This window comes from Sminthopsis crassicaudata, chromosome 3, assembly GCF_048593235.1.
Source record: "Sminthopsis crassicaudata isolate SCR6 chromosome 3, ASM4859323v1, whole genome shotgun sequence".
Classification (NCBI taxonomy): Eukaryota; Metazoa; Chordata; class Mammalia; order Dasyuromorphia; family Dasyuridae; genus Sminthopsis; species Sminthopsis crassicaudata.
Window position 1 is genome coordinate 61,763,394 of NC_133619.1, and position 19,434 is coordinate 61,782,827.

Sequence of the window (19,434 nt, forward strand, 5' to 3'; positions counted from 1 at the left end):
TTAGCGAACTGGGCCTGCAACTTAAAAAGCTAGAAAAAGACCAAATTAGAAACCCCCAACCAAAAATCAAACTTGAAATACAGAAATTAAAAGGAGAAATCAATAATATTGAAAGTAAAAAAAACTATTGAATTAATAAATAAAACCAAGAGTTGGTTTTATGAAAAAGCCAATAAAATAGATAAACCTTTGGTGAATTTGATCAGAAAAAGGAAAGAGGAAAATCAAATTATTAGTCTTACAAATGAAAAGGGGGATCTTTCCACCAATGAAGAGGAAATTAGAGAAATAATAAGGAGTTACTTTGCCCAAATTTATGCCAATAAATTTGATAACTTAAGTGAAATGGATGACTTTCTCCAAAAATATAGGCTTCCTAGATTAACAGAGGAGGAGATAAATTGCTTAAATAGTCCCATTTCAGAAAAGAAATAGAACAAAATATTAATCAACTCCCCAGGAAAAAATCCCCAGGACCAGATGGATTTACATGTGAATTCTATCAAACATTTAAAGAACAATTAGCCCCAATGTTCTATAAAATAATTGAAAAAATAGGGGATGAAGGAGTCCTACCAAATTCCTTTTATGACACAGACATGGTACTGATACCTAAACCAGGTAGATCGAAAACTGAGAAAGAAAGCTATAGACCAATTTCCTTAATGAATATTGATGCTAAAATCTTAAATAAGATATTAGCAAAAAGACTTCAGGAAATCATCCCCAGGATAATACACTATGATCAAGTAGGATTTATACCAGGAATGCAGGGCTGGTTTAATATTAGGAAAACTATTAGTGTAACTGACCATATTAATAATCAAATTAATAAAAACCATATGATCATCTCAATAGATGCAGAAAAAGCATTTGATAAAATCCAACATCCATTCCTACTAAAAACGCTTGAGAGTATAGGAATAAATGGACTATTCCTTAGAATAATCAGGAGCATATATTTACAACCGTCAGTAAGCATAATATGCAACAGAAATAAACTGCAACCTTTTCCAGTAAGATCAGGAGTGAAACAAGGTTGTCCACTATCACCATTACTATTCAATATAGTACTAGAAATGCTAGCCTCAGCAATAAGAGCCGAGAAAGAGATTCAAGGAATTAGAGTAGGAAATGAGGAAATCAAACTATCACTCTTTGCAGATGACATGATGGTATACTTAGAGAACTCCAAAGACTCTGCTAAAAAGCTATTAGAAATAATTCAGAATTTTAGCAAAGTTGCAGGATACAAAATCAATCCACATAAATCCTCAGCATTTTTATATATCACCAAGAAAATGCAACAGCAAGAGATACAAAGAGAAATTCCATTCCAAACAAATGTAGAGATTATAAAATTTTTGGGAATCCATGTACCAAAGAAAAGTCAGGAATTATATGAGCAAAATTATGAAACACTTGCCACAAAAATAAAGTCAGATTTAAATAATTGGAAAGATGTTCAGTTCTCTTCGATAGGCTGAGGGAATATATGACAATACTCCCCAAACTAATCTATTCATTTAGTGCTATACCAATCAGACTCCCAAGAAACTATTTTAATGACCTAGAAAAAATAACAACAAAATTCATATGGAAGAATAAAAGGTCGAGAATTGCAAGGGAACTAATGAAAAACAAGTCAGAGGAAGGTGGTCTAAGTGTACCTGATCTAAAGCTATATTATATAGCAGCAGTCACCAAAACCATTTGGTATTGGCTAAGAAATAGACCGGTAGATCAGTGGAACAGATTAGATACAAAGGACAAAAAAGGGTACATCTATAGCAATCTAGTCTTTAACAAACCCAAAGATACCAACATTAGGGATAAAAATTTATTATTCGGAAAAAACTGTTGGGAAAACTGGAAATTAGTATGGCAGAAATTAGATATGGACCCACACTTAACACCATATACCAAGATAAGATCAAAATGGGTCCATGATTTAGGCTTAAAGAATGAGATCATAAATAGATTAGAGGAACAGAGAATAGTCTATCTCTCAGAATTGTGGAGGAGGAAGGAATTTATGACCAGAGGAGAACTAGAGATCATTATCGATCACAAAATAGAAGATTTTGATTACATCAAACTAAAAAGTTTCTGTACAAACAATACTAATGCAAACAAGACTAGAAGGGAAGTAACAAATTGGGAAAATATTTTTACAGTTAAAGATTCTGATAAAGGTCTCATTTCCAAAATACATAGAGAACTGACCCTAATTTATAAGAAATCAAACCATTCTCCAATTGATAAATGGTCAAAGGATATGAACAGACAATTCTCAGATGATGAAATTATATCCACTCATATGAGTGTTCCAAATCACACTTATCAGAGAAATGCAAATTAAGACAATCTGAGATACCACTACACCTCTGTCAGATTGGCTAAGATGACAGGAACAAATAATGATGAATGTTGGAGGGCATGTGGGAAAACTGGGACACTAATACATTGTTGGTAGAGTTGTGAAAGAATACAACCATTCTGGAGAGCAATTTGGAACTATGTCCAAAAAATTATCAAACTGTGCATACCCTTTGACCCAGCATTGCTGCTGTTGGGCTTATATCCCAAAGAAATACTAAAGAGGGGAAAGGGACCTGTATATGCCAAAATGTTTGTGGTAGCTCTTTTTGTAGAGGCTAAAAACTGGAAGATGAATAGAGTACATCAATTGGAGAATCGTTGGGTAAATTATGGTATATGAAGGTTATGGAATATTATTGCTCTGTAAGAAATGACCAGCAGGACGAATACAGAGAGGTTTGGAGAGACTTACATGAACTGATGCTGAGTCAAATCACCAGAACCAGAAGATCGCTGTACACTTCAACAACAATGCTGTATGAAGATATATTTTGATGGAAGTGGATATCTTCAACATAAAGAAGATCCAACTCACTTCCAGTTGATCAAAGATGGACAGAAACAACTACACTCAGAGAAGGAACACTGGGAAGTGAATGTAAATTGTTAGCATTACTGTCTATCTACCCAGGTTACTTATACCTTCGGAATCTAATACTTAATGTGCAACAAAAAAAAAAAATGGTATTTACACGCATATATTTTATCTAGGTTATATTTTAACATATGTAAAATGTATGGGATTGCCTGTCATCAAGGGGAGGGAGTAGAGGGAGGGAGGGGATTATGTGGAAAAATGAATACAAGGGATAATGTTATTTTAAAAAAATATTCATGCATATATACTGTTAAAATTATAAATAAAATTTTAAAAAATGTTGAGTATGAAGATCTTCTATATCACACAAAAGTCTGTTGGCTGAGTCAAGAGAGAGTTTTGAAACATTTCTTTGACTTCCTTCCATAGATTACAACTTTTCTGCTTTCAAAAAACCAAGAACTAATAGAGCTTATTGATGCAGAATGAAAATGGCACCTTGCCTTTCTGACAGATGTAACAGAGCTACTCAACAATTTCAATATGCAACTTCAAGGAAAGGGAAAGCTCATCAGTGATATGCAATCACATATAAAAGCATTTGAAGTGAAATTAGGCCTCCTCATCAAATAAGTGAAGGAGGAAAACTTCTGCCATGTCCCCACAATTCAAAATCTGTTAGCAAAACCGCTGATTGCATTCCCAAATAAAACATGTGTGGATTCCTTGGAAAAATTGCAAAAGGACTTCCAATTTAGATTTAAAGAGCTTCATCTCCATGGACAGGACATACAACTTTTCTGTAACCCATTTTCTATTGACATTGAAAATGTGGATACAATTTACCAAATGGAACTGGCTGAATTGCAGAATTGTGACTCTCTGAAAGACACATTCAAGTCAAGCACCCTACATAATTTCTATGCATCTCTCCCCTCTGAGACATATCCTCATCTCAGGAACCATGAACTCAAAATGGCAACCATCTTTCACAGCACTTATGTCTGTGAACAGACTTTTTCTAGAATGAAACATTTGAAATCTCCAACCATATCAAGACTAACGGATGCACACTTGCATCACTTGTTGCAACTATCAGTGACAAATATGGAACCAGACATTGACCATCTCATTAGCCAAAAGCAGGCCTATAGTTCCCATTGAAATACTGGTAAGTTTGTTGATTTAACTTTACTTCATTTTAAATATTGTATTTTTCCCATTTTGTTTCTTCACTTCAAAATAAGATATATGCAGTGTGCATGGGAATTTGTTCATAGTTTTTGTTTTTACTATAGTCCGGCCCTCCAACAGTCTGAGGGAAGTGAACTGGCCCCATATTTAAAAAATTTGAGGACCACTGTCCTAGTAGAATATAAGCCCCTTGACATAGTATTTTACTTTAACATTGGTATTCCCAGCACTTAATGTAATGCTTAACACAGAAGAAGCACCTAACAATGCTTTTCAGATGTAAAAGCCTACTTCTTCACATTTTATACCTATAAATATCAATACATACATAATATATACATATAGTATCATATGGATATACCATATTGGGAAAAAATTGGGAAAATGAGTATGTCGTTAGAGTAATAAGTAACAATCAGAAAGCTATAAAAAGCTGGAAGTAGCATCATTATAATGAAGGCAATTTTATGTCAGGCAGGGTGTCTGCATTACTTCAAACAAGTGGGCTGCCTGGGATACTGAGGCTACAGTGGATTGGGGGATACTCTTCCAACAAACCATAGAAGTGTTTGTTTCCTTTTGAAATAAATCCCAGTCTTACTCAGAGAGCTAAAGCTGTCACACTGTTTTTCCTACAAACACTGAGGAATGTCCCCCTGAAGCCTCTGTGGAATCACATTATATGCTGACATGTTTGGATTAACTTATTCTGCTTGTTAAAAATAAAACATTTTTTAAATTCACCTCATTGAGTTCTAAGACACTTTACCTAGTATTTAATTGTGCCAGAGGACCTTTCACTATATCTCCCAATCAGGAAAGTATTTGCAAGCCCATTTTCAATTTGTCCAAGATTATACAGACAAATTGCTTAAAAGCCCTGAGAGATTAACTCTAATTGGCAGAGAAGGGATATGGCATCAAAAATACAAACTCAACCCTGACAGTGTTTGGTGCCCAAAGGGCAAGGCAGCGCCTTGTGTTGAAACACTGTGAAAATAAAAACATCAGTACATGACAGGAGGCAGGCTTTATGGAGGGCCTCTCTTGATCCTGTTTTAAAATAACATGAAGCACACAGCTGCTCTCTTATCCTGTACCAGGCTTTGTGGAGTTGTGACATTCTTGCTGAGTAAGGGCAAATGACATACTCACCTTGGCAGCAGTTCCGCTGGCTGCTTATGGTTGGCACAATCAATAAGTCCTCAATGTTGGAGGAATATATGGCTAATGGGAAGTTTTGCTATTTGGACTGTATACATGAAAAGGACATTTTCTTCAGGGAGTAAGGGAGGAGGTGAATGGAGGTGGGAAAACAGGTTTAGACAAAGAAAATAGACTAGACTACGTGAATATATATATATATATATATATATATATATATATATATATATATATATATATATATATATATATATACATATATATATATATATATATATATATATATATATGAAATACACATATACAGCCATATCTAATACTTCTATCTATATAAAATAAAGGCTGGATCTGTATTTTCTTTTGTTAGGGAACTCCCAGGTTAAAAAAAAAAATCTCTATGAATGTAGGTCAACACAGCCCTGAAACTTATGGACTTAAAGAATTGTTAAGAGCACTAAGAGATTAAATGATTTGCACAGAGTCACAAACACAGGAGCAGGAGTATGAACTCTGTTCTTCGCTTGGAGACTGATTTTCTATCCATTATGACATGCTGGCTTTCTTGTATCTATAACTGTTTTCAAATACATGTAGAACTGAGTCAAATGTATAAAAAAATATAATCATTCTCCAGTTGATAAATGATAAAAGGGTATGAACAGGCAGTTTTCAAAAAGAAAAAAATTAAAGTTCTTTATATAGTTATATAATCTATCATATAGTCTACCATATATTCTATATAGTCATATAATATATAATATAATCGACTATATAGACTACCATTAAATCTTATCAAAGTCATAAAAATACTCTACATAATTATAGGGTAGACAATCCTAATTAAAACATCTCTGGAGTGATAACTTTTTAAAAAATGATGGAATTAAGTAGTAAGAGAGAAATATACTGGGAGAAGGAGAAAAGGAGAAGTGGAATGGTGCAAATTATCTGACATAAAAAAGAGGCAATGAAAAAAAAAAGTCTTAGAGAAATTTGGAGGGGAAGAGGAAGGTAGAGTGTGAGAAAGTGAATCTTACTGTCATAGGAATTGGCTCAAAAGGAAATAATATACATACTTATTAGGGGCATAGAAATCAATCTTTCTTTGCATGAAAATAGGAGGGGAATAGAATATAGGAAGGGAAAAGGGTGATAAAAAAGAGGGCATATTGGGGGAGGGAGTGGGCAGTATCAAAACTCTTTTGAGGAGGGTGAAAAAAGAGAATAAATGAGGGAAATGCTGTTAGCAATAGTATTTGTAAAAAATAATTTCACAGCAAGTTTCTCTAAAAAAAAAAAAAAAGCTGCATTTCTCAAGTAAAATGGAACTGAGTCAAATTTATTTAAAAAAACAGGAGCCATGCCCCAATTGATAAATGATCAAAAGATATAATTTGTACCCAAAAGCTTTAAATTTATGCATATCCATTGACCTAACAACGCTACTACTTGGCATGAATACCAAAAAAAGAAAAAAAAATTTGAAAGCAGCACTCAGGGCAAAAATAATTAGAAACTGAGGTGATGCCTATCAATTGGGAAATGGCTTAATAAACTGTGGTATCTGTTTACAATGAAATATTATTTTTCTTTGGAAAATGATAAGCAGGATTGTCTCAAAAAGAAAAAGAAAAAAACCCTGGAAAGTCCTCCATGAATTCAAGCAAAATGAAATGTAATATATATATATATATATATATATATATATATATATATATATATATATATGTAAAGTAATAGCAACTTTTGAGGATTACCAGCTATGAATGATTTTGCTATTCTTAGTAGTAAAATCATCCATGATTATTCTGAAGGATTTATGATGAAAAATCCTATCCATACCCACAGAAGGAACAGATTGTATCGGAATACAGGCTGAAAAAGTATCTCTTTTTCTCTCACTCTCTTTTTTAACTTATTTATTCTTGGGGGTTTTTATTATTCTTAGGGTGGGAGATGTATTTTTTTCACAACTTGACTTTAATGGAAATGTTTTATATAACTTCACAAGTGGATGGGGAAAAGGAAGAGAATAAAGAACTCAAAAATGTTAAAAAGAAATGTAAAAAAAAGTTTTTGAGTGTAATTGGTAGAAAATATTAAATAAGTCAGAGCCAGAAAAAAAATCTATAATATATCTCCTCACATCTATCAGACCAGCTAATATAATTTAAAAAGAAAAAAAAAAAAAAGCAATTTGGGAACTATGTCCAAAAGGTTATAAAATGTCTGATCCAGTAATACCACTATTAGAACTATATCCCAAAGAGATCAAAGAAAAAAAAAATATGTGCACACAATATGTATAGCAGTTCTTTTTAAGATAGCAAAGAATTGAAAATTGAGAGGATACCCATCAATTGGGGAATGGCTGAACAATTTGTGGCATATAATTGTGATGGAATGCTATCATGCTATAAGAAATGATGAGCAGAAAAATTTCAGAAAAGCCTAGGAAGATTACCATAAGCTGATGCAAAATGAAGTAAATAGAAAAGAAAAACACATGGTAACAGCAATAATCAACTGTGAATGATTTAATTGTTCTGATCAGTACAATGATATAAAACAATTCTGAAGAAAATGCTATCTACCTCCAGAAAAAGAACTTTTGGAATCAGAGTAAAAATTGAAGCATTTTCTTTTGCTTTCTTTATTTTTCTTGCTTTTTTCTTGTAGCATGGCAAATGTGCTGTGCAGGATTTCATATATGTAATTGATGTCATATTTTTGACTTCCCAATGGGTGGGGAGATGGATTAAAGGAAGGAAAAGACTTTAAAAGTCAAGAAAATTTTAAATTATTATTTAAAATATATTTTAAAAGAAAGCATATGGATGAGAAAAGTATGTGCATATATATATATATATATATTTCCAAAAATACATCTATGTATAGAGACATATTTGTTTATACATATACATATGCACGTATACATATTTTATGAATAAAAATATAAATATATAGAAATGAGTATTGGAAAATATCTTAGTGTACTTTCCAAATTTTATAACTAAAGCCCAAACAGGTCAAGTAACAGTCAGGATATCCAAGTAACAAGCAGCAGAGTTGGATTCAAATCCAGATCTTCTGACACCAAACCAATTTTCTTTGTACTATAACATATTACCATGAAAAATAGTACTCAAAGCTAAATGGCAATAAGAGGCTTCGAATCACGGAATGTTAGAGTTGGAGAGACTTTGGGAATTATTTAGCGTTACCTTCCAGATAAGAATACAGTTACCCATAGGTTAACAACTCCATCAGCAACACAAATATATGGCTAGTACTAAACCTAACACTAGAATCAAGGTCTCCAGGATTCCTAATTCAGCAGTTGGCATTCTGTACTATATATCTGTAAATGGTGAATTACCCAGATATCTGACTTCTTACTAGTGAGGGGATTGCTGATCTTTTTACCCTAAAATCTTTTTACTTGTTTGGAAGGATTTTTATCCCTAAACCTGGAATAGGAAGGAATCCTTTTTTTAAAAAAAAATTACTCCATTGAGAAGGAAACATGAACTATGGCACATCAATCTCAGCAAAGAGAGGTGGGTAAAATAGTTTGCTGAGCCAAAAAAATGTGTGATGTGCTTATTGCATCTACTCTATAAGTCACTGGTCTTAGCTAGGACAAGAAGTTAGGAGTTGAGGGAGTGTCCAAAACATGAATGTAGTGGCAGATGCAACTGGAGACCTGGTAGGAAATTGCCTTATTATCTGAAGTCTTTAAGTTTCCATTCAGTCACCTTTTCATTTTTTTCTCCTGATCAGCTATTTACTTACCACTGACTTACCTCTTCATTCTCCTTCTCCATTTTTATGTATTATATTCCCTGATTAGAAAGCAAACTCCTTGAGAACAGAACCATCTTGTTTTCTTGCTTTCTTAGCTCAATATATCATCTAAGGAAGCTAATCTGGTGAGACCATTCTTTGATGGGAACAGTATGAAATCAATGGGGTCAAACAAACAAATCTTTTAATCCTTGTCTCAAGTTCCTTGGCTGAAAAGTCTCTAGAGAGGAGGTAATCTATATACCATTCTAGCATTGTAGGTGAAAAAACTGAAACTTATTATAGATATTAGTTAGCTATCTAATATCACAGTTGAAGAGGATTGGTTGAGTCATGGCTAAACATATAGCACAAATATGCTCTGGATTTGATCTTTAAAAATCTCCTTAAAAGTCTCTAAAGAGCTGGAAAGGTACAGAAAGTACAGAATTAAAATGGTTAATAAGTAATTAATCTAACATTCATACACTGTTTTCCTGGAAAAAATTCTATGCCCTACTTCCCCTAATGCACATTTTGAATGATGAAATCTTGAACATATGGAAAGAGAGAATGGTGGAATGGTGAAGATTCTGAGACAAATGAACAAAGATTTGTAGGAAGCTTTGATAATGCAGAAGATCTATTAGTTTGATTCTATTTCTTCTTTCCTCTAAAAGACTTTTATTGTTTTGTACAAACAAAATGAATGTATACCATATTATGTTGTGGGGCCAGAACTCTGAACTTGAAACAAAGGATTCTTACAGGGTGCTAAATCAGTGGAATTGATAGAGACAATGGTTATCTAGTTTAGCATAGTTCAGTATGATAGATTTAATCTTACAACAAATAATGGTTTCCTAGTGATATAATGAATGGTTTATACTCAGTGTAGAGCATATAAGCTAGAAGCCTCAGCTAGGTTGATTTGGAGAGATTCAGAGGGCAGAGAAGACAGGTAGGAGCTCAAGCTCTTGGAATCAAGGAAAGAGATAGGCCTCTAAGAAAGCTAACTGGGCCCCAGGAAAGGAGATAGGAGTTTGAAAGAGATAATAAATGATATGGACTTTAACCCCTGGCTACTCTTGTGGTGATTACTGAACTGAAATGAAGGCTGCTCCCAGAGACTCCAAGAAAACTGAACAAGAGAATACTACAAGATTAGAAGGAAAGCAGTAAAGTGTGGGGGTGGGGGGTGGGGGGGGAATGAATATCTAAGAGTTCTGATAAAGGCCTCATTTCTGAAATATATGGAGAATTAACTCAAATTTATAAGAAAACAAGTCATTATTCAATTGATAAATGGTCAAAAAATATGAAAAGACAACTTTCAAATGAAGAAATTTCTACTCATAAGAAAAAATGCTGTAAATCACAATTGATCAGATAAATGGTGCTATGAGGTACCACTATACACCTCTCAGATTGTCTAAGATGACAAGAAAAGATAATAATAAATGTTGGGAGAGGATGTGAGAAAACTGGGACACTAATACATTGCTGGTGGATTGAACCAACCATTCTGGAGTACAATGTGGAACTACCAAAGGGCTAGCAAACTGTGTATATCATTTGATCCAGCAGTGTCTCTAATGGTACTATATCCCAAAAATATTATAAAAAAGGGAAAAGGATACATATGTGCAAAAAAATTTATAGCAGCCCTTTTTTTACAGGCAAGAAACTGGGAATTGAGTAGATGCCCATCAGTTGGAGAAGAGCTGAATAAGTTATAGTAAATGAATATTAGGGAATATTACTCTATAAGAAACAATCATCAAGGTGATTTCAGAAAGGACTGGGGCAACTAATATGAACTGATGCCAACTGAAGTGAGTAAAATCAAGAGAACATTATGCACAGCAACAATAAGATTATACAATGATCAATTCTGAAGGATATGGCTATTTTCAATAATGAGGTGATTCAGATCAGTTCTAATAGTCTTGTGATGGAGAAAGGCATCTGCTCCTAAAGAGAGGACTGTGGGGGATTGACTGTGAATCAAAATATAGTATTTTCACTTTTTTGTCATTGTTTGCTTGTATTTGGTTTTCTTTCTCAATTTTTCCTTTTTAATCAGATTTTTCTTGTGAAGCATGATAATTGCAAAAATATGTATAGAAGAACTATATATGTTGAAGATATGTTAGATACTTGTTGTCTGGCAAGGGGGTTGGGGGAAGGGAGGGAAAAATTGGAACACAAAGTTTTGCAAAAGTGAATGATGAATACTTTAACATAATTAACCTATAATGGACTACCTGCCATCTAAGGAAGGGGGTGGGGAGGAGGGGAAAAGTTGGAACAAAAGGTTTTGCAAGGGTCAGTGTTGAAAAATTACCCATGCATATGTTTTGTAAATAAAAAGCTATAATAAAAAAGAGTGAATGTTGAAAACTATTTATACATATGTTTTGAAAATGAAAAGCTTTAAAAAAAGATTTTTATTACATCCTTTTCTGGGAGTCTCTTATTGCATTCTTTATCAGATGCTTTATTCATAAATGTTCTCTCTTTAAAACTTCGTATGACTTAAATATATTAGCCATGTTTCCTAATTTAAGTATCAATTATTCCTTTTTCTTTTTTCAGACTTTTTCATTTTCATAAATTTCTTTTTTATGAATTTGAAAATTATATGTCATTTGCCTTTGATTTAATTAATAAAATTATTCAAATTCATCTCTCTAAATTTAAAAAAATGTAAATTTTTCCATGGAAGATTATACTAAGCTTTTCAGAATATGCAAGGTTCATGTACAAAACTATTTCCTTCATTTTGTAAGAATGTAATTCTAACTTTTTTCTTGTATATTATATTACTATTGAACAAACCTTAAATGATCTATATTGCTTTGCCTTCATTTATAAGAGGTGTCATGTTTGTTGTTTACAATCTTCTTTGTCCAACCCGAAACTTAACATCTACATTTCCAGATGAATTAAATTGAGTTACTCTCTGACAGCATACTAAAGTACTAAAATGTACTTTGTCTTCTATCTCAAATATTTGTGCAAAATTTTCTTGTATGTATTCCTGATTTATGTTGGGTAGTCTTTCACTTGTAATATTTTATAAATTGTCTTCTTTTTACATTTTCTTTTTTTTTTCTTTATTAAATTTTTTGACACATGACTATTGCTTTAATATTATTAAAAGGAGTTGAATTTAAACTATTTCTTCACATATCTTACCATAACTCTCTTTCCATTTCCTAACCTCTCAAAATTTTGAAAGTTGTATCCTCAGTTCTTTGTAAGTTTTATTGATCATTACTTATAATAAGCTTAAAACACAACACAAAGAGAGTCAGAGAGATCTAGAGAAAGAGACAGGGCGAGAGAGAGAGAGAGAGAGAGAGAGAGAGAGAGAGAGAGAGAGAGAGAGAGAGAGAGAGAGCACAGAAGAGATGAAGGTAATGTAAAAGGGAAAAATGGAAGGAGATAAAGGTAAAAAAGAAGGCATAAAGAAAAGATAAAGAAAAGGTAAGAGATAGAGGGAAGAAAGTGATTTGAGTGAGAAAGATGTGGGAGACAAAAACAAGAGAGACAGAAAGAGAAAAATTATGATTACCTCAGTATAAGCATCTGTCAATGAGAAATATCCTTTCCAATAAAAATCTGCGAAACATAGTCTCTGAGAAATTTCTGGAATACTGAGAAATCATGAGATTTGTCCAGAGTCATATATTCATTACAAATTAGTGGCGAGACTTAAATCCAGAGTTGTTTTTTTTTTGGGGGGGGGTTGTTTGTTTTTGTTACTTTTGTTTTTGTTTTGGCATCTCTCTATGCCATATACACACACACATACATACATACATACATACATATTTGTTATGTATACACACACACACACACACACACACGTGTGTGTGTATATCACTTATATAGAATTAAATAACCATTTATGTTGTAGTGATATTATGTTTGGATGACAAATTGGGTCCAGAATAGAAATGGAATAAGACGAACAGAATGGATTGGATTGGATTTAGCAAATGATAATAACTTTTTATATTGTTAAGCTTCTTTCTGAAACAAAGGCCCTTTTTTGACATAAATTTTTTTCCTCTCATGATGCTATCAGTCAGAGAGCCTTAAGATGTTATGGTTCCTGAAAAATTAAAGTTATGAGACCCCCAAAGTACAATGGAGGGGCACATGGCTACCATAATTAGACTGCAACATATAAGCAATGAAACATGTCTCAGGGGAAGAGGCTAAAGGGTATCATCAGAGAACAAGTCAGAGCAAGAAATAAACCAGTAGTCATGCTATGCCCATCATTGATATCAAGAGATCTAAAGGAAAGTTCCCATCATCCTGAGTAGACCTCTTGTGGAGAACTTAGAGGAAGGCATCAACAAGAGTTATTTAGGATGAAAAGGCCTAAATTATTTGTGAGATGTATTGGAGGGAACATTCACATGCTAAGATACTAGATTAATAGATGTATCAAATTATTAATGTATCAAATTATTTACTAATTGTTAAACTTTGATAATTTGCATCTGCATCTACAGTATGTATTACTACTAAAAGCTAACTTGCACACATTCTTCCTTTCTATTTTGTCATTTAAAGACTAATACCATTTGTTGAATAATAAAATTCAAGTAATGAAGAAGTTTTTTTCCCCTTTCTTGTTCCTTCTTTATTATTTTGCTCCCTAACTTTATGTCACAGACTCTTGCACTTTTAAACCCTTTCCTTTTGCTTTATTTTATTTTCTAATTTTCTTCAAAGCACATCATTTGAATGATACCATGCAGCAACTATAGGAATTGTGATTTCAGTACAAAGAGAGTAACAGAGCTCTTTTGAACCTCAAGATTTAGGGGAAAATATTAAGAAATATGAAGTACCTTGTCCCCAGAAACCTAAGAAAGCAGGGATCCAAAGGACAACAGCATCATAATGAAAAATACATATTCATTCAGAGCAAGGGGAGTAGTTATGGTCCCTAAAACAAATGATATGCCCATTGTATAAGTATTATGATATCTATATATATGTATATGATATATGTATAAGTATATATTTCATCACATTTGTATGTATAAGTATATATAAGATATATATCTTAATCATAAAGATTGTGAGGACTTTGTGTTAAAGACAATATATAATAAATAACCCAAAGCCATTTTTGTGTTGAAATTAAAGAATTGATACATTTTTAGTTACTCCTGGTCTACCTACTAAAGAGCTGGCACCATTTGCTTGAAGGACAAATCCTATCTACGTAAAGAAAGCCTAAAAGTGAAATGTGACCAGTAGTGAAATATGGTAGTAATCCTCTGACTTTGTGCAGAACCCTACAAAGGAAAGTGCTATATTTCAGAGGGATTGACATAGACTTCCCTTTACAGAAGAAGATAAAAAAAAGTCTATTGAAGGTGGGGAAAGGACTCTCTTGATTCTCTATGCATTTTAGTACAAATTATTTATCTGTTCTTTATTGCATAACATAAAATATGTTTTATGTCTAATTCCTTGAGGTCATGAGTTGCTTGTAAGTGAGTTAATGGCCACACTTTATAGGAACATCATTCTCTGAGGTCCCTGGAATTAACTTGAGTCAAAGTATTTATGTTAAAGAAAATGGAGATATCCCCAAAATGGCCCAGGTACATCATTCTGGGAAGGAATCTGTGATACAAGGATTACTGAAAATTTACTCTTTCTTTTTTGCTTTTTGCTGAGGCAATTGAGGTTAAATGACTTGCCCAGGATCATACAGCTAGGAAGTATTAAGTGTCTGAGGTCACATTTGAACCCAGATCCCGGCTGATGCTCTTTCCACTGTGCCAATGACAATTTACTTAAAAAAAAAAAAAAAAAAAAAAAAAAAACCCTATAATTGTGAAGATGAAGCTGAAAGTTATTGCACCAAATGAGAGTTGCAATCTGTGTGTAGATTGGTAGATTGAGATTAATTTAAAACCCACCTAAGTGAAGAATGATAATTAGCACTTTCAGGTTTTCAAAATCATTTCTTTGCATCAACATTATAATAAAGAAATAAAAATAACACACCAGTTTTACAGATTATGAAAAAAATCCCCCAGCACTGTTATAATTTGGTCTTGTTTTATAAGTGCTTAGTAACATAAGTGCATTGGAATGGGGGCTAACCTTCTTTTCTAAATCTGTAGCCAAGACAGCTGAGCTTTAAATATCCCCCTTCCTCTTATATATGCCCTTCAGCAAATAACTCAATCTTACTGTGTTTCGATTTCTTTTGATATAAAATGGGGAGAATCAGACGAGATGCTATAAATTTACATTCTATGATAAAATGAATCTAATCCCAATGTATTTTCTAAATTACACTTTGTCATTTTTCCCTATTTATCTTATGCAGTATATTTGCAGAAACTTTTGATTAAATACTTTTAAAACATTTTATCTGAGGGGAGATTCATTTGGGTGTTAAGATAATGCAATATGCACCACTTTGTACCAATTAATTCATTCTCAAGGCATTTTTGTAGCACCTGAGTTAAATAGTAACTAAAAGGATTATAAAACTAGAGCCCAAACTGGAAGCAATTTCATTCTTTAGTAGGGAAGCAATATTGCCTTTAAATTTGTGGGTAAAGGCATGTTCTCTGATTAACAAATTATTCTGGAATCCATTACAATTTCATGTTCTGCAATATTAGGTTATGCTTGCCATGCCAAAGTCTCCACATTTCTAAACTCGGGGATTAGGAAGGAAAATGATTTGTTCATAGAGGATGAGAATCCATACCTCTACTAATTTCAGAAAGAGACATTGGCAAAATGGGTAACAATGTTGTGTTTGGGAATTCTTTTAACATTTTAAAAGCCACAGTCTGGCAAGAACAAAGAATCACTTTGCTCCTAATGTATTAAATATGTTGCCTATTTATATAGTAATTGTTTATGGAAAATTCATCTCTTTTGTTCGGTCTTATCTTTTTTTTCCCTCTTGTCCATGCAATGTATTTATGAATTATGCATGGGAGCATAATTAAAAGTAACAATTGGTGAATTGTACTCCATGGACATTGTTCTGTGTTTCAAGTCTTATTTAGACTCCACTAAATTTATGCAAACAGAAGAGCTTGTAATTCAATTCATAACCATCCTTCCTGTGAAGGTTTCCTTTATGTAAAATGCATTGCTTGCTAGGGGCTGTTTCCCTGACCAGACCTTTTGCATAGTTTCCGTTTCTCCCCTTTTTTAATCAATCAACAATTTGGCATGTCCCCTCACATGAAGCTTTGTTATATTTTGTTATCCATCCTCTTCTATCCTCGTCCATAGGAGTATCTGTAAATCTCACAAAATCTTCCATTGGTATTTCTTTATATTCTATCACACACAGTATGTCAGTGTATTGACCAAGAGACACTCCTAAAACTCTATTCTTTGGCTACAAGCTTGAAAGTCATACTTTACAAACTTCGACAGTATATTTCCTGACATTTCTTTTTAAAGTACAAGCATAGTGGGAAAGAGCACATGGCTAAGTTACTTTGGAAAATGATGCTATCTCCATATATATCATTGAAAGAGGAAAAATTGTTGTACATATTAGCCTACTTAACCCCATTCAGAACCTAAATTTCCCTCTTACATTTCTTGAAATAATCTTTTTTTTTTTTTTTTTTTTTTTTTTTTTAGAAAACACTTTACATTTTAAAATATATACACTATTAGGTAAGATTATGACCAACTCTTCTTTCTTTCCTCATTCCCCAATCATCCCATCTGCAGTCTTGCTATTAACCTGCTATCCTCAACCATCAAGACCATAAATTAAATTGTTGAAAGAAGACCATTCCCTATACGATAATGACTTATGACGTATGCCTGGAAATAGATTTTTTTTTTTTAACTTCTCTTGCCCTAGGTCAGCTCTGGTAATTCCTTTCTCTCCATGATAATTATTATGTTCCACTACAAAATCCCCTTCTACAAAAATGCCATATGATGAACTTGTAGAATGCAATTGACTCCTTCCTCTTACTGCCAACATAGAATTATTTCTTGCTGACTTCACTCATTAACAGCTCACATTTCTCCGAAGTGTGACAACCATGTCTAGATGAGAACCAAAAGAAAATCCAGATCTTTTTTTTTTTTTTACTAAAGACATTTCCAAATTATGTTCTATTTAATTACTCTATTGTGTCTGTTTTAATCAGTATATGTAGAAGTATAAATAGAAAGTTTTGAATTATTATCCTCCCCATTTTTCTTATCCTTGTTTTTAATCTTTCATAATTTGAAAAATACTATTTGAAACAAAAAGCTTTGGCCAGTCTATAATGTTAGCCATTTAAATACATCATCTTCCTTAGCCCATCTTTCTCTTTATCAAATAGGGGATATTTAGATTTTTAGACTAAATGTGGGAAATTCAGTCCTGACAAATGACTTCCACTTGTCATTACTTCCTGGGACTATATTATAGGAGAAAGTTGGGGATGATAGAGTGCCTGTGTATTATATTGCACTGGCTATAATTTCTCATAGCCATACACTAGAAAGTTTGTTGTTTTTTTTTAAACCATCAGTTTAATTATGAATATGAGTAATTAATAAAGGAAGCAGGAAGAGAAGACTGATGACATTCTATAATCGAGTTGCAAAGGCTGCATGTAGATGTCAGAGCAGGAGTCTTAGAGCTTCTTAAATCATCCATATCTTTGACTAGATGATTCAAGTTCTTTTAGGCCCTTAGGGAAAGGAAACACTTTTGAAATAATCCCTTTCTCTTTTGTTCCACCTGATCAGATTATTATGAAACTAGTTCCTTATACAATTCTGCTGCCTATCTTTTAACCAAGACTTGAAGTGTACATATATAAGTGATAGAAAGGCCCCTAGACCACACAGAAGGAGGTAGATATCATATAACTGAATCTAGAAAAGACTGTCAAATTAATTTCATCTAACCCTATTTTATAATGAAGAAAGGTCAAGATGAAGGTATATCACTTGTCCATGGTCACATTGATGCTAATTTTCAGAGCCAGGATCATAACACAAGCCTTCTGATTCCAAATCAAATTGATTTTTCATTGTTTTATAGCTCCTTCCCAACTGTCCCTATCCCCTAAATCACTCCACACCTCAAATCTATAAGCTGGTTATCCTGTTGGGCTGGGGAAATGGAATGTCAGAAAGATCAGGAAAAATTAAGCCCTTTGAAATAGAACAATATTAATTACATTAGAAAGGGGGGAAAGTCACTTAAATATTCATGCTATTGCCTATTGGGCATGTCTAGTAGTGTCTCTTATCAATAAAACATTAAGCACAAAAATTGGGCTTCCCGCTAGATATAAAAGGTTGTTCAGATAAATTGGGTTAGGAATAAGAGTTCATTTATGCCTCTTCTCTGCTCACTCTGTGGTCCATTAAAAGAAGTTCAAAGACTTCTTTGAATGTGTTTTAAAAGAGGGAATGGAGGTAGTTTATAAAACCAAAGGTCAGAGACTACTTTAAGCCCACTAGGCATTCCTCAGAATAATGCACCAAATTAAGAATGAGGGAAATACAGACTGAAAGATTTTATTTAGTTCTTTGTTTTAAGAGATGCTTGTTGCCGATATTTTTTTCTTATACAGCTTTGCTTACTAATGCTGATTCTATCAATTCTGTCTCCAGAACATCCTTTTATCTTCCCCTTCAAAAGGTCCAGCACAATTGTACATCTCCTGAGTCTATACCTTCACAGATGCTACTTTTACTCAATTCCACTTCTTGGATTTCCTACCTTCTTTCAATACTCAGCATCAAGTCCTACATTCTGTAGAAGACCTGCCCTTCCTCCATGACCCCTTGCCAGTGCTGACCTTCTGAAATCACCTTCATATATGTGTGTGTATATATACACATGTATATGTACATATATGTGTGTATATTATGTATATATACACAATTATATGTTTTGCATGTGTGTATGTATATGTATATGTATATATGTGTATGTATATGTATATATGTGTGTGTATATATATACATACATACATAGTTTTTTAATCTCTCTCCTCCATTAGAATTTCTGTAGGGCAGGGACAGTGTATTTGCACATCTGGAGCACACAAGGGATACCCACACTCAACTTAGTTGTTCCTATTGCTTCAGAGAATAGCCTAAGTGAATGGAATGTTATGCTAAGTTTTTTAGGAGTACTAGATAATAGGAAAGTGGCTTGCAGGAGGACAGAATTCTATATTTCTTGGTGAACAGAGTCCTGAAAAGAGCCTGGAAAAAGACATGGTGAACCATTAGTATTTTTGCCAAGAAAACTTCAAATGGAGTCATGAATAATCAAATATAACTCAAACAATTGAATAACAATGACAAACTTGTGTCAT